This window comes from Balaenoptera ricei, chromosome 6 (genome assembly GCF_028023285.1).
Source record: "Balaenoptera ricei isolate mBalRic1 chromosome 6, mBalRic1.hap2, whole genome shotgun sequence".
NCBI lineage: Eukaryota > Metazoa > Chordata > Mammalia > Artiodactyla > Balaenopteridae > Balaenoptera > Balaenoptera ricei.
The window spans coordinates 74627282-74641881 of NC_082644.1; the positions used below are offsets into that span (position 1 = coordinate 74627282).

General features: G+C 39.3%; 1 protein-coding gene across 13 annotated transcripts in view; it reads right to left on the reverse strand.

Annotated features, from left to right (window-relative positions):
• Positions 1 to 14600, reverse strand: part of TRPM3 (transient receptor potential cation channel subfamily M member 3) — a 941238-nt gene that overhangs the window by 616898 nt on the left and 309740 nt on the right. The window lies entirely within an intron of this gene.

The window sequence follows — 14600 nt, forward strand, 5'->3', positions numbered from 1 at the left end:
TTTTAATTGAACGTTTTTGGCTCCTAGAAGGATACCAAATTTTCTGTGTTGAAAATTTCCTACAATGTAGATTCTGCTTTATATTATTAGTTGATCATTAGAACTTTTCTGAACATTGTGTCCTTGTTAAACTATTTCTTTTATTTCCAAAGATATAAAAAGCCTTAAAAATGCTCTAAGTTTCTTAGATTCCAAGGGAAATGCAAATGGAGGAAAATACCTCAAAATGATCACTTTGTAAGATTTAAAGTTAATAGCAGAATACTTTCCTTCACCTACATGCACAGTTCTTCAAACAGACCTTGAACCTCAGGCAATCACACACTCACCAGTTCTCTTGTTTCACACCTTTAAATTTAAAATCCTTTTCAGTGGTAATGATGGCAAAGCTGCTGGAGCTCTTCCTGCTTATGCCCTCATAGCTCTTTTCACTATAGTTCTGGTGGCCTTTTCTTAACCATATCTAGCCAAAAATTCAATTGGTTCAACACTTTAAAAATAATCCTGGTTGGAAGCCTGGGTTCATGTAAAAATGCTTTACAGAATATACTGGAATTTTATTATGCAATGTATGAATGCTTCATAAGCTTACTAATTTGATATGCTATGAAATCTAAACTCAACTGGCAAAAAAACAAGTTATAGAAATAAACATTATGTATGCAGACTCATTTTAAAAGTAAAGGTTTAAGAAACCAACTTTGTGCAAATTAGTGTTGATTTAAAATATTCTTAGGCGAAAATCCATCTCATGTGACTTTATTCAGGACATTCATTTCATCAGACATCCAGCAGCAATGCTCATTTCAACAGTGAGCACACAGAATCAGGATGACTCAGATATACATTGCTTTTGGAAGGAGACTTTAAGACAAAAGCATCTGTCACATTTGCATATGTGTCAACTTGGGAAATCACTGCCTCTCAACAGCTTTAAATCGTTTTTTTGTGGCAGACAGATGTGGAAAGCAATATTTCAGGCATAAGTTTCCATTGTCCTTTAGCAGCACAAGGTACTGGGCTACGTGCAGAGGGTGGCTGTGATACAGACTAGAAGCCACAAAGAAATTGAGGCATCTCCAGCTTAGGTCACTAAATCCTCAGAGGCAGTTTCTTCACTGGCAAACGATCCACAGGATCCAGAGGATGACTTTCAGCTCTAAAAGGCTGACCCTGTGAAATGATCAGTTAGCTGAGGAAGTGTCTGATTCCCCGCAGCCAAACACCCTCTATAACTCTATAGCCCTGCTCTGAAAAGTCTAGGTCCTTAATGGGTTAAATAGAGAAAAACCTATTCATTTAAGATTGACTTTTGTTAACAGAACAACATTTCAATGAAGGAATTTAGATTTTGATGCAATTCCATTCCTGGGTATATATCCAAAAGAAATGAAAACGCTAATTTGAAAAGATATATGCACCCCAATGTTCATAGCAGCACTATTCTCAATAGTCAAGATGTGGAAGCAACCTAAATGCCCATCAGACAGATGAATAGATAAAGAAGATGTGGTGGTGTACACACACACACACACACAGGAATATTACACAGCCATAAAAAAGAATGAAATTCTGCCATTTGCAGCAACATGGATGGACCTAGAGAATATCATGCTTAGTGAAGTAAGTCAAACAGAGAAAGACAAATGCTGTATGATATCACTTATACGTGGAATCTAAAAAATAATACGAATGAATTTATATAAGAAAACAGAAACAGACTCACAGATATAGAAAACAAACTAGTGGTTACCAGTGGGGAGAGGGAAGGGGGGCAGGAGCAAGACAGGGGGATGAAATTAAGAGATACAAACTACTGTATATAAAATAGATAAGCAACAAGGGTATATTGTACAGCACAGGGAATCAAAGCTATTATCTTGTAATAACTTTTATTTTTTTGTAATAACTTTCAAAGGGGTGTAAACTGTAAAAGCACTGAATCACTATGCTGTACACCTGAAACTAATATTGTAAATCAACTATACTTCAATAAAAACAGAAATCAATTTAAGTTGGCTACCTAAAAATTTAATTCTACAGTATTCAATTCAGAACCTGACAAAGAAAGATAATTCTATATTATCATCATTGCTGTTATTTATTGCTCTTATTACTGATACTAATGTTGATGTTACTTTTTATAATTATTATTAGTTCTACATCTATTACTGTGACCATTGTTATCATTACCACAACCACTCTTTGCCTGGGCCTTCTGTAATAGCCTCCCTACTAATTTTACTAGCTCTACTCTAATACTTTCATTATCCATCATTGCCTTCATCACTTTTATCATCCATTCTCCATACTGCAACCAGACTGAGCTTTCAAAAGTATGAATGAGACCTAATTCAAAAAGACACATGCACCCCAACGTTCATTGCAGCACTATTTACAATAGTCAGGTCATGGAAGCAACCTAAATCCCCATTGAGACAAATGGATAAAGAAGATGTGGTAGAGAGCCTCCCATCAAGCCTCTTAGATAGCCTCAACCACCAGAGGGCAGACAGCAGAAGCAAGAAAAACTACAATCCTGCAGCCTGTGGACCAAAAAACACAGTTACAGAAAGATAGACAAGATGAAAAGGCAGAGGGCTATGTACCAGATGAAGGAACAAGAAAAAACCCCAGAGAAACAACTAAATGAAGTGGAGATAGGCAACCTTCCAGAAAAAGAATTCAGAATAATGATAGTGAAGATGATCCAGGACCTCGGAATAAGAATGGAGGCAAAGATTGAGAAGATGCAAGAAATGATTAACAAAGACCTAGAAGAATTAAAGAACAAACAAACAGAGATGACCAATACAATAACTGAAATGAAAACTACACTAGAAGGAATCAATAGCAGAATAACTGAGGCAGAAGAACGGATAAGTGACCTGGAAGACAGAATGGTGGAATTCACTGCTGCGGAACAGACTAAAGAAAAAAGAATGAAAAGAAATGAAGACAGCCTAAGAGACCTCTGGGACAACATTAAACGCAACAACATTCGCATTATAGGGGTCCCAGAAGGTGAAGAGAGAGAGAAAGGACCAGAGAAAAAATTTGAAGAGATTATAGTCGAAAACTTCCCTAACATGGGAAAGGAAATAGCCACCCAAGTCCAGGAAGTGCAGAGAGTCCCATACAGGATAAACCCAAGGAGAAACACGCCGAGACACATAGTAATCAAAGTGGCAAAAATTAAAGACAAAGAAAAATTATTGAAAGCAGCAAGGGAAAAACGACAAATAACATACAAGGGAACTCCCATAAGGTTAACAGCTGATTTCTCAGCAGAAACTCTGCAAGCCAGAAGGGAGTGGCATGATATACTTAAAGTGATGAAAGGGAAGAACCTACAACCAAGATTACTCTACCCGGCAAGGATCTCATTTAGATTTGATGGAGAAATCAAAAGCTTTACAGACAAGCAAAAGCTAAGAGAATTCAGCACCACCAAACCAGCTCTACAACAAATGCTAAAGGAACTTCTCTAAGTGGGAAACACAAGAGAAGAAAAGGACCTACAAAAACAAACCCAAAACTATTAAGAAAATGGTCATAGGAACATACATATCAATAATTACCTTAAACGTGAATGGATTAAATGCCCCAACCAAAAGACATAGACTGGCTGCATGGATACAGAAACAAGACCCATATATATGCTGTCTACAAGAGACCCACTTTAGACCTAGGGACACATACAGACTGAAAGTGAGGGGATGGAAAAAGATATTCCATGCAAATGGAAATCAAAAGAAAGCTGGAGTAGCTATACTCATATCAGATAAAATAGACTTTAAAATAAAGAATGTTACAAGAGACAAGGAAGGACACTACATAATGATCAAGGGATCAATCCAAGAAGAAGATATAACAATTATAAATATATATGCACCCAACATAGGAGCACCTCAATACATAAGGTAACTGCTAACAGCTATAAAAGAGGAAACTGACAGTAACACAATCATAGTGGGGGACTTTAACACCTCACTTACGCCAATGGACAGATCATCCAAAATGAAAATAAATAAGGAAACAGAAGCTTTAAATGACACAATAGACCAAATAGATTTAACTGATATATATAGGACATTCCATCCAAAAACAGCAGATTACACGTTCTTCTCAAGTGCGCATGGAACATTCTCCAGGATAGATCACATCTTGGGTCACAAATCAAGCCTCAGTAAATTTAAGAAAATTGAAATCATATCAAGCATCTTTTCTGACCACAACGCTATGAGATTAGAAATGAATTACAGGGAAAAAAACTTAAAAAAGACAAACACATGGAGGCTAAACAATACGTTACTAAATAACCAAGAGATCACTGAAGAAATCAAAGAGGAAATCAAAAAATACCTAGAGACAAATGACAATGAAAACACGACGACCCAAAACCTATGGGATGCAGCAAAAGCAGTTCTAAGAGGGAAGTTTATAGCTATACAAGCCTACCTAAAGAAACAAGAAAAATCTCAAGTAAACAATCTAACCTTACACCTAAAGAAACTAGAGAGGAGATTAACCAAGATGGCGGAGTAGAAGGACGTGCTGTCACTCCCTCTTGCGAGAGCACCAGAATCACAACTGGCTGCTGGACAATCATTGACAGGAAGACCCTGGACTTCACCAAGGAGGATACCCCACGTCCAAGGACAGAGGAGAAGCCACAGTGAGATGGTAGGAGGGGCGCAATCAGAGTAAAATCAAACCCCATAACTGCTGGGTGGGTGACTCACAGACTGGCGAACACTTATACCACAGAAGTCCACCCACTGGAGTAAAGGTTCTGAGCCCCACGTCAGGCTTCCCAACCTGGGGGTCAGGCAACGGGAGGAGGAATTCCTAGAGAATCAGACTTTGAAGGCTAGTGGGAATTGGATTGCAGGACTTTGACGGGACTGGGGGAAACAGAGATCCCACTCTTGGAGGGCACACACAAAGTAATGTGTGCATCAGGACCCAGGGGAAGGAGCAGTGAGCCTGGGGGAGACTGAACCAGACCTACCTGCTGGTGTTGGGGGGTCTCCTGCAGAGGCGAGTGGTGGCTCTGTTTCACCGTGGGGATAAGGACACTGGCAGCAGAGGTTCTGGGAAGTTCTCCTTGGCGTGAGCCCTCCCAGAGTCTGCCATTAACCCCACCAAAGAGCACGGGTAGGCTCCAGTGTTGGATTGCCTCAGGCAAAACAGCCAACAGGGAGGGAACCCAGCCCCACCCATCAACAGTCAAGTGGATTAAGGTTTTACTGAGCTCTGACCGCCACAGCAACAGGGAGGGAACCCAGCCCCACCCATCAACAGTCAAGTGGATTAAGGTTTTACTGAGCTCTGACCGCCACAGCAACAGTCAGCTCTACCCACCACCAGAGCCTCCCATCAAGCCTCTTAGATAGCCTCAACCACCAGAGGGCAGACAACAGAAGCAAGAAAAACTATAATCCTGCAGCCTGTGGACCAAAAACCACAGTTACAGAAAGATAGAGAAGATGAAAAGGCAGAGGGCTATGTCCCAGATGAAGGAACAAGATAAAACCCCAGAAAAACAACTAAATGAAGTGGAGATAGGCAACCTTCCAGAAAAAGAATTCAGAATAATGATAGTGAAGATGATCCAGGACCTCGGAATAAGAATGGAGGCAAAGATTGAGAAGATGCAAGAAATGATTAACAAAGACCTAGAAGAATTAAAGAACAAACAAACAGAGATGACCAATACAATAACTGAAATGAAAACTACACTAGAAGGAATCAATAGCAGAATAACTGAGGCAGAAGAACGGATAAGTGACCTGGAAGACAGAATGATGGAATTCACTGCTGCGGAACAGACTAAAGAAAAAAGAATGAAAAGAAATGAAGACAGCCTAAGAGACCTCTGGGACAACATTAAACGCAACAACATTCGCATTATAGGGGTCCCAGAAGGAGAAGAGAGAGAGAAAGGACCAGAGAAAATATTTGAAGAGATTATAGTCGAAAACTTCCCTAACATGGGAAAGGAAATAGCCACCCAAGTCCAGGAAGCGCAGAGAGTCCCATACAGGATAAACCCAAGGAGAAACACGCCGAGACACATAGTAATCAAAGTGGCAAAAATTAAAGACAAAGAAAAATTATTGAAAGCAGCAAGGGAAAAACGACAAATAACATACAAGGGAACTCCCATAAGGTTAACAGCTGATTTCTCAGCAGAAACTCTGCAAGCCAGAAGGGAGTGGCATGATATACTTAAAGTGATGAAAGGGAAGAACCTACAACCAAGATTACTCTACCCGGCAAGGATCTCATTTAGATTTGATGGAGAAATCAAAAGCTTTACAGACAAGCAAAAGCTAAGAGAATTCAGCACCACCAAACCAGCTCTACAACAAATGCTAAAGGAACTTCTCTAAGTGGGAAACACAAGAGAAGAAAAGGACCTACAAAAACAAACCCAAAACAATTAAGAAAATGGTCATAGGAACATACATATCGATTATTACCTTAAACGTGAATGGATTAAATGCCCCAACCAAAAGACATAGACTGGCTGAATGGATACAAAAACAAGACCCATATATATGCTGTCTACAAGAGACCCACTTTAGACCTAGGGACACATACAGACTGAAAGTGAGGGGATGGAAAAAGATATTCCATGCAAATGGAAATCAAAAGAAAGCTGGAGTAGCTATACTCATATCAGATAAAATAGACTTTAAAATAAAGAATGTTACAAGAGACAAGGAAGGACACTACATAATGATCCAGGGATCAATCCAAGAAGAAGATATAACAATTATAAATATATATGCACCCAACATAGGAGCACCTCAATACATAAGGCAACTGCTAACAGCTATAAAAGAGGAAATCGACAGTAACACAATAATAGTGGGGGACTTTAACACCTCACTTACACCAATGGACAGATCATCCAAAATGAAAATAAATAAGGAAACAGAAGCTTTAAATGACACAATAGACCAGATAGATTTAATTGATATATATCGGACATTCCATCCAAAAACAGCAGATTACACGTTCTTCTCAAGTGCGCACGGAACATTCTCCAAGATAGATCACATCTTGGGTCACAAATCAAGCCTCAGTAAATTTAAGAAAATTGAAATCATATCAAGCATCTTTTCTGACCACAACGCTATGAGATTAGAAATGAATTACAGGGAAAAAAACGTAAAAAGGACAAACACATGGAGGCTAAACAATACGTTACTAAATAACCAAGAGATCACTGAAGAAATCAAAGAGGAAATCAAAAAATACCTAGAGACAAATGACAATAAAAACACGACGACCCAAAACCTATGGGATGCAGCAAAAGCAGTTCTAAGAGGGAAGTTTATAGCTATACAAGCCTACCTAAAGAAACAAGAAAAAGCTCAAGTAAACAATCTAACCTTACACTTAAAGAAACTAGAGAAAGAAGAACAAACAAAACCCAAAGTTAGCAGAAGGAAAGAAATCATAAAGATCAGAGCAGAAATAAATGAAAGAGAAACAAAGAAAACAATAGCAAAGATCAATAAAACTAAAAGTTGGTTCTTTGAGAAGATAAACAAAATTGATAAGCCATTAGCCAGACTCATCAAGAAAAAGAGGGAGAGGACTCAAATCAATAAAATCAGAAATGAAAAAGGAGAAGTTACAACAGACACTGCAGAAATACAAAGCATCCTAAGAGACTACTACAAGCAACTTTATGCCAATAAAATGGACAACCTGGAAGAAATGGACAAATTTTTAGAAAGGTATAACCTTCCAAGACTGAACCAGGAAGAAACAGAAAATATGAACAGACCAATCACAAGTAATGAAATTGAAACTGTGATTAAAAATCTTCCAACAAACAAAAGTCCAGGACCAGATGGCTTCACAGGTGAATTCTATCAAACATTTAGAGAAGAGCTAACACCCATCCTTCTCAAACTCTTCCAAAAAATTGCAGAGGAAGGAACACTCCCAAACTCATTCTATGAGGCCACCATCACCCTGATACCAAAACCAGACAAAGACACTACAAAAAAAGAAAATTACAGACCAATATCACTGATGAATATAGATGCAAAAATCCTCAACAAAATACTAGCAAACAGAATCCAACAACACATTAAAAGGATCATGCACCACGATCAAGTGGGATTTATCCCAGGGATGCAAGGATTCTTCAATATATGCAAATCAATCAATGTGATACACCATATTAACAAATTGAAGAAGAAAAACCATATGATCATCTCAATAGATGCAGAAAAAGCTTTTGACAAAATTCAACACCCATTTATGATAAAAACTCTCCAGAAAGTGGGCATAGAGGGAACCTACCTCAACATAATAAAGGCCATATATGACAAACCCACAGCAAACATCATTCTTAATGGTGAAAAACTGAAAGCATTTCCTCTAAGATCAGGAACGAGACAAGGATGTCCACTCTCACCACTATTATTCAACATAGTTCTGGAAGTCCTAGCCACGGCAATCAGAGAAGAAAAAGAAATAAAAGGAATACAAATTGGAAAAGAAGAAGTAAAACTGTCACTGTTTGCGGATGACATGATACTATACATAGAGAATCCTAAAACTGCCACCAGAAAACTGCTAGAGCTAATTAATGAATATGGTAAAGTTGCAGGATACAAAATTAATGCACAGAAATCTCTTGCATTCCTATACACTAATGATGAAAAATCTGAAAGAGAAATTATGGAAACACTCCCATTTACCATTGCAACAAAAAGAATAAAATACCTAGGAATAAACCTACCTAGGGAGACAAAAGACCTGTATGCAGAAAACTATAAGACACTGATGAAAGAAATTAAAGAAGATACCAACAGATGGAGAGATATACCATGTTCTTGGATTGGAAGACTCAACATTGTGAAAATGAGTATACTACCCAAAGTAATCTACAGATTCAATGCAATCCCTATCAAATTACCAATGGCATTTTTTACGGAGCTAGAACAAATCATCTTAAAATTTGTATGGAGACACAAAAGACCCCGAATAGCCAAAGCAGTCTTGAGGGAAAAAAATGGAGCTGGAGGAATCAGACTCCCTGACTTCAGACTATACTACAAAGCTACAGTAATCAAGACAATATGGTACTGGCACAAAAACAGAAACATAGATCAATGGAACAAGATAGAAAGCCCAGAGATTAACCCACGCACCTATGGCCAACTAATTTATGACAAAGGAGGCAAAGATATACAATGGAGAAAAGACAGTCTCTTCAATAAGTGGTGCTGGGAAAACTGGACAGCTACATGTAAAAGAATGAAATTAGAATACTCCCTAACACCATACACAAAAATAAACTCAAAATGGATTAGAGACCTAAATATAAGACTGGACACTATAAAACTCTTAGAGGAAAACATAGGAAGAACACTCTTTGACATAAATCACAGCAAGATCTTTTTTGATCCACCTCCTAGAGTAATGGAAATAAAAACAAAAATAAACAAATGGGACCTAATGAAACTTCAAAGCTTTTGCACAGCAAAGGAAACCATAAACAAGACGAAAAGACAACCCTCAGAATGGGAGAAAATATTTGCAAACGAATCCACGGACAAAGGATTAATCTCCAAAATATATAAACAGCTCATTCAGCTCAATATTAAAGAAACAAACACCCCAATCCAAAAATGGGCAGAAGACCTAAATAGACATTTCTCCAAAGAAGACATACAGACGGCCACGAAGCACATGAAAAGATTCTCAACATCACTAATTATTAGAGAAATGCAAATCAAAACTACAATGAGGTATCACCTCACTCCTGTTAGAATGGGCATCATCAGAAAATCAACAAACAACAAATGCTGGAGAGGGTGTGGAGAAAAGGGAACCTTCTTGCACTGTTGGTGGGAATGTAAATTGATACAGCCACTATGGAGAACAATATGGAGGTTCCTTAAAAAACTAAAAATATAATTACCATATGACCCAGCAATCCCACTACTGGGCATATACCCAGAGAAAACCATAATTCAAAAAGACACATGCACCCGAATGTTCATTGCAGCACTATTTACAATAGCCAGGTCATGGAAGCAACCTAAATGCCCATCAACAGACGAATGGATAAAGAAGATGTGGTACATATATACAATGGAATATTACTCAGCCATAAAAAGGAACGAAATTGAGTCATTTGCTGAGAAGTGGATGGATCTAGAGATTGTCATACAGAGTGAAGTAAGTCAGAAAGAGAAAAACAAATATCGTACATTAATGCATGTATGTGGAACCTAGAAAAATGGTACAGATGAGCCAGTTTGCAGGGCAGAAGTTGAGACACAGATGTAGAGAATGGACATATGGACACCAAGGGGGGAAAACTGCGGTGGGGTGAGGATGGTGGTGTGCTGAATTGGGCGATTGGGATTGACATGTATACACTGATGTGTATAAAATTGATGCCTAATAAGAACCTGCAGTATAAAAAAACAAACAAACAAAAACAAACAAAAAAAACAATGAATTGGCTTGTGGGGAGGAAAAGAGATGGCATTTTCTTGAGCTAAAAAGACTAAAAATAGTGTGAGGTTTTCCAAGAGGCTGTAGTGGTACTTCAGGATGTGGCTATGAAGCCTTTATTTCAACAGCTACTGGCAAGCTCAAAGCCAAGACCACTCACCGTGATGGTTGTGGTGATGGTGACACACTGCTCACCCAGCTCCCGGGGGCCAGCAGAGATGCACCTTGCTCCCATCTCCACGTCTTTCTCATGCTGTGCTCTCCCCAGAATGGTCTCCCCTCTCCCCAACACTGAGTCACGCCGCCCCAAGCCCTGAGTTCCAGCCACCCCTCTGAGTAGCGCTACTCAAATTTTTTCCGCCAAAGCACCCCGAAGAGCAGAGGAGAAATTGCAGTGGAAGGTTGCAGCGGGGAGGGGAGCGATATGAAAAAAAAAAAAAAGATGTGGTACATGTATACAATGGAATATTACTCAGCCGTTAAAAGGAACAAAATTGGGTCATTTGTAGCGACATGGATGGATCTAGAGACTGTCGTACAGAGTGAAGTAAGTCAGAAAGAGAAAAATAAATATCGTATATTAACGCATATATGTAGAACCTAGAAAACTGGTACAGATGAACCAGTTTGCAGGGCAGAAATGGAGACACAGATGTAGAGAACAAATGTATGGACACCAAGGGGGGAAAGTGGTGGGGTAGGGCTGGTGGTGTGATGAATTAGGAGATTGGGATTGACATATATACACTAAGATGTATAAAATGGATAACTAATAAGAACCTGCTGTATAAATAAATAAATAAAATAAAATTCAAAAATTCAAAAAAAATTTTAAAAAGTATGAATGAGACCTTATCATACCTCTGCTGAAAGTCCTCCAGTAATTGCCCATCTGCTCAAAGTAAAATGCAAGCTGCTGATCCTGTTAAACATGAATAATCTCATCCCTGTTTACCAATTTCATACCACACTAGTGTAGCTGGGGTACAGCGGAAGGCACAGTTCATTGTACACTGGCCCTCAATGACCCCAATCTTACCGAACTAATTTGGGTCCCAGAGCCTTTGCACCTGCTGTTCCCACCACCTGGAATTCTCACGCCCCAGCCTTTGTGGGGCGCTTCCTGATAGCTACTGTCATCTCCATTGTTCAACTGTCACCTCCTGATGGAGTGCTTTCCTGAATGCCCAGTGCTGTGCTATCACTCTCTAGATTATCATCTCATCTTTTTATTGCTTTTGGCATAACTTGCAATTTTTCTGTTCAAGTTTTCACTGTCTCTCTAAGATGTAAACTTCATGAGGGCAGGAATCTTGTCTGTTTTCACGTAAAATTGTGCTTAATCCATTGTAAGTACTCAATAAAAATAGTTTGAACAAACAAGTGGAGGAATAAATCATTATTAATGGGAGCTTGTATTTACTGATCACTTACTAAGAACCGATGTGCTGTGATTACATTATCATAATTAATCTGCAGTGTCAGACTGTAAGGGAAAGAAGTGTTAATTATCTCAGTTTTATAGCCTATAACATATGCAAGGCTTAGGGAGGAGGACGAATGGGGACCCAGACACTTTGAGTCCAAATACTCAAAAGTTATAAACCAAGCTAAGAAACTGTTACATAAAATACGTTCTCTACTCTTATCTTGGCAATATAACATCATAAAACACGTAAGATCAGGCTTGAATTTTTTAATTCCTCGGATTCCACACAAGGATGCAGAGATATGGGAAAAGATCATTGTGGACCGCCCCCCCCGCCCCGCCTACCTCCCTTATCTCCCACCCTAGGCCATGTCCCACACTGCGAGGGACCTTGTGTAGAGTCTGTGGACAGCCCAGCTCCCATGTCCAAGCTCAGTCCCTGCCCCATCAAATAGCTCTCCCTGGAGGACACTTTGTTCCTGTGGTCTACCCATGGGAAGACAGGTGAGGAGAGAGGCCTTTGCAGGACCTGGAAGTGGGTACAAGGTCATGTGCACAAAAGGCCTCAGGAATCCAGAAGCATGTTCTAAAAGTGGAGATACAGGCTCCAGGTAAGAACATCCTTTTGGTGGCATGAACTCTTCATCTTGTGAAGAAAGGTGTGGCCAGAGGAAAACCAGAGCTTTCTAAAGCAGGGACCCCTTTCACTCGAGTCTAAAACTAAAACTAAGACTCAAAAGTTGGAGCCTTAAAAGAGTGAGTGGCAGTTTGATTTCAAATCCAGCCATTCTGATTCCAATACCCATGCTTTTAAGCACTCTGACAACCTTTTCAAATCAGTTAACATAGAAAATGACAATGTTTGTAATGCATACTGGGGTAAATCATTCAAGGTACCCTAAGCCCTGTCATGCTGCCTTGAATGCTAAGAGGATCAGTATTTAGACATATCAAAGATCGTTTGAGGCAAACCACTGCATTGAACACTAGAAAGTTGAACACTGTGCTTTACTTTTCATTGTAAATGCCATGAAATTATAAAGATCACATCAAAATGTAAGCCAGACTATTTGAATAACAGGTAATTTCATTCCAGCAAATGTTACTGAGTTCTTGCTTTGTACAAAACACTCTGCTAAGTGCTTGGGGCAGGGAAGTGAGAATAGCTACAAAGATAAATAAGATATAGTCACCATCTTCAAAAGATGTGTCATTTGTGGAGGAAAATGCAAATGTACTATTGGATACAATAAAAAGCAGGATAAGTGAAGTGATTTGATAGCACTATAAGAAATTTAGTTTAGGAGTACAGGGAATGTTGGGTTAATTCTCAACGAAGGATCAAGAGAAGGAGTTTATGAAACTCCAGATGGCATTTGAAGTGGATCTTGAAAGATAAGTAGGACTTCAGTAGTTCAGGTTGGTGGGGAGGACTTCCTGGGTTGCTAGAACAACTTGAGCTGAGGCAGGACAATCAGAGTGACTGGTACATCATGGGCAAGTCCAAGGTGGGCAGAATGGAGAATACTCTGGGAGAAGATGTTGGAAAAGTAGTTTTATGTCAGACTAAGCAAGAGTATGAATGAAATGTGAAGACATCTGAATTTTATCTTTAGACCACAGGGAGGCACTGATGAATTTTGTTGAGGCAAGGAGTAACGTAATTTTAATTGTTTTGAGAACATAGCTGAAGGAATTCGTAAGAAGAATAAATTAGTAGTGCCAAGGATGTGCAGATGAGCTGGGTTTTACACAGGGCAGTAGTGGTGGAAATGCAAACAATTTGATAGAAGAATTATGGAGAAGTTGAATAAACTGGGATGAGTAATCACTTGATAAGGGGCTCCCAATAGGGGCTGACAATGATTTGGAAGTGTGTAGCCTGGACAACTAGAAGGATAGTGGCTAAAGGCTCGGGAGACAGGAATAAATGTTATCAAATACATGGGTTTGGAGTTTATGTTGGAAAAGAGGAGGGCTCAACTGCCCCAGAGAGGGAAAGAATGGAAAAGAGATTTACAGAAAAGAAGTGGTAAGGATATCTCATGAAGTTAATAAAGAATGGCTCGGGGCTTCCCTGGTGGTGCAGTGGTTGAGAATCTGCCTGCCAATGCAGGGGACACGGGTTCGAGCCCTGGTCTGGGAAGATCCCACATGCCGCGGAGCAGCTGGGCCCGTGAGCCACAATTACTGAGCCTGCGCGTCTGGAGCCTGTGCTCCGCAACAAGAGAGGCCGCGATAATGAGAGGCCCGCGCACTGCGATGAAGAGTGGCCCCCACTTGCCGCAACTAGAGAAAGCCCTTGCACGGAAACGAAGACGCAACACAGCCATAAATAAATAAATAAATAAAAATTGTAAAAAAAAAAAAAAAGAATGGCTCGTATTTTCTCAGTGAAGCAGAATCCAAGATCATCAGTTGAGAAGGAAGGGATTAGAGTAGGGCTGGGGTTTTAAATAGTTTTAAAACTTTTAAAATTATGGGACTTGAATGAGGTTTGGGAAATGGATTGCTGAATAATTTGGATCCTTATTTGGTTGCCTAATGTACTCTTTACTTGATCCACTGATAGGTGGAGAAGTAAATTCAATAAAAGTTCTAACACTAAAATGGTTTTGCCAGAATGTTTTATGTTCTTCTCTAGAGTTTGTAGATGCTTAAATGATTTTTT